Raw genomic sequence first — 3,206 nt, forward strand, 5'->3', positions numbered from 1 at the left:
ATTCTCACAGCCTTCACCTGCAGTGTTGTCTGTAGGTGGATGGCCTGGAAGGGAATATCTTGACGTACCATTACTGCTACTCCTCCATGAGGTCCATTGTCAAAGGTCCCATAATGGGTTTGAATTTGGAATCCTCTCAGGGAAATGGTACAATTTTCCCTGGTCAAAATCTCTTGTAGACATACACAAACTGGATTATATGAAGCTATCAGATATTGCAGTTCTTCCCATTTTGCATGAATTCCCTGACAGATCCATTGGATTAGGGTATCCAGTTCTTTATATTATTTCTTCATAAGGTGTTTGGCAGCACCTGTGGTCAAGGTTTGCCTCACACCTTTAGGCTGTCCCTTTCCATGATCCTGGGAGTACCTTTTAAATGGTTGTTTACCTGTGGAGCTAGTTTCCACAGGTTTCCCTTGGACAGGTTCAGGATTTCTTTGCCTGGGCAAAGAGCGGACCTGAGCCTTTGCTTCAGGGGCATTCTGTCTAGCAGTGAAGGCCCCTGTGGATGTTGTGGAAGCTGGAGTCTTTTGCACAGGCTCAGGATTCCTTTGCCTGGGCAAAGGGCGTGCCTGAGCCTTTACTTCAGGGGCATTCTGCCTAGCAGCAGAGGCCCCTGTGGATGTGGTGGCAGCTGGAGCTGTCACCGTTGAGGCCTCTGGAGCCTTAAATGATGGCTCCAAAGACCTTACTTTGGGAGGAGGAGTCTCCTCAATAGACCCCTCACTCCTACTCCGTTTCTGGTGGAACAACTCACCAGAGGCAGCGTCAGCAATTTGGGATTGAGGGTTAAAGGAAATGGCAGAGTGTGTGTTGTAAGAAGCATTGGAGGGCAAGGGTTGGTGGGAAGGAGGATGGGCTAGAACTGAAGCAAAGGACTTACCTGGCTGTGCAAATAGCACACGGGCACGTCGCTTTGCCTCTGGAAAACTAACTTTCTTCTTGCTTCTTATTACCAATACTTCCTTTTCAAATTTGTACCTTTTACATTGCTTTGAAGAAGCTTCATAAGCTTCTTTACAGTGGTAACAGCATATTAGACCTGGACAGTTGTCATCTCCTTGATGACCTGTTGTACCACACCTTACACATACTCTTGGTTGCCCATTTTCTTTAAAACGGCAAGAGTTGGCTCCATGCCCATAACCCTGGCAGTGGAAGCGCCGTATAGGGTTGGGCACATATGGCTTTACCTTGAGGTGGTACCATGCTAACTTAACCGATTCTGGAAGGACTAACGTGTTAAAAGTTAGAAGAAGAGCTGGTGTCGACTGTTCCAAACCATCAACTTTCTTCTTAAAACGTTTTACTGCCACTACATTAAAATTCTCTAGTTCCTATAACAGTTTCTCCTCAGAATACCTCATCAGGTCTCGGGAAAAAACAATTCCCTTACACTGATTAAGGGTTTTGTGAGGAGAACATGAAACTTGAGCCCCAGGAATGTCGCATATCGCACGCAGACGGTCACTCTCGTCTGGAGACGAAACCTCAACTATCAGGCTACCATCTCGCTGTGGGGTGATGCGAGGATCATTGACATACTTCAACAATTTTTCGATGTACTTCGAAATATCAAATCCAGACTGCTCTGGTCTTTGATGCCTCAGTAGGTGGTTGCGGATGCGTTTCAGAAGAATGTTTTACTTTGTGAACTTTGCCTGGTATGCTGAGCAATGTAATGCCGCAGTAGTTGCTACAATTCCAACGATCCCCTTTCCCCCTTCCAGAGGGGATGACCACACCCTCAGCAGGTCAGGGGAAATGGTACCAGACTCCAGTTGGCAGTCAGGACTGTATGCAGGCCCCGAGTCCTAGGTTCACCCTCAGCCTTTAGCAGTTCAGCAGGGATATCACATATGCCTGCAGCTTTCCCACTCTTCAGCTTGGAAATCGTCCCTCCTAACCTCTGTTAGGGCAGGAGTTTCCTACCACCTACCCTACCCACGCTGATGGATGGTCCAGCACAGTTATTGTGACATCGCTTGCATCCAAGCTAACAGTTGGAGGGTCTGCCTGGTACAACTGCTCAAAATACTCAGCCCAATGTTCATGAATCCCAACATGATCTGAGATGATCCGTCCATCCGCTGATCGGGCTGCAGTCATCTGTGAGGAGGGCTTAGAGTTCAGCTTTCTCAGGGGTTGATAGGCAGAGCAAAGGTCGTTTAACCAAAAATGGCCTTCAACCTCCTCAGCAAGATTCCTGATGAACTGTTCCTTGTCCCTTCTCAGCAGTGTCCGACCCCTATGCACCATGGAGCGACGCAAGACTTGATTAATATTCAACCGAGTCATGCAACATGCTTCAGTGGCCTCTAATGTTTCCAGGGAGATGAAATTCTGCCTTGCCCTCGGGCATACGCCAATGGACTCCTGGGCTGCTTTGAGTGTTCCGCGCTTGAAAAGCTCCTACAGAGTAACTGGGTCCATCAGGTTGTCGAGTTCTGTGAATCGATTAGAGACTGCCATGGTGAACCCACGGGCACACTCCTCCTGCCTTAGTCTGTTCAAGTGAAATACCTTAGAGTGGCCACTGGAGGGAGTTTTGAAGTGGACCCGCATGGTAGCCACAACCAGCCTATAGTCATTGCCACAGAACTCGGCACTCTGGTAAACCCTGCAGTTCTGGAGGATCCTCCTTCACGTGCTAACAAGAATGTGGTCGATCTCCTTGGCCACTGTACCCATATCGTTGTACCATGTCCAGTGATGTGGGTTGGAGCGCTGGTACCAGGAGCCAGAGAGCCTCATTCTCTGGGACCTAGCAAAGTCCCAGAGAAAAAGGCTATTTTTGCTACTGCTATCAGTTCCTGAACCATAGGACCTGACAGACATCTCATACCAGCTCTGTCACAGTTGGATGCCGCTTGAAGTCGCCCAGAACAATGCGAATATCTCGTTGGGGGCAATTGTCTGCCACAGATGCAAGTTTGGCTTAGAACGCCTCTTTCACATCAAGTTTACAGACATGGGTAGGAGCATATACAGCAATAAGAGACATGAAGCCAAAAGCATGCTTCAGTCTCAATGCCATAATACACTCATCAACTGGTGTTACCTCAACTACCGAGGGCTAAAGTCAGCTAGAGATGGCTGTGGCTATACCCTGTAGGTGGTGACCATTGCTGCAGCCCAACCAGTAGTAGGTGTAACCACCCATACTGATTGTGCCGCTACCAGGTCTTCTCACCTCAACTCCC

Source organism: Penaeus monodon, chromosome 41 (genome assembly GCF_015228065.2).
Source record: "Penaeus monodon isolate SGIC_2016 chromosome 41, NSTDA_Pmon_1, whole genome shotgun sequence".
Lineage (NCBI taxonomy): Eukaryota > Metazoa > Arthropoda > Malacostraca > Decapoda > Penaeidae > Penaeus > Penaeus monodon.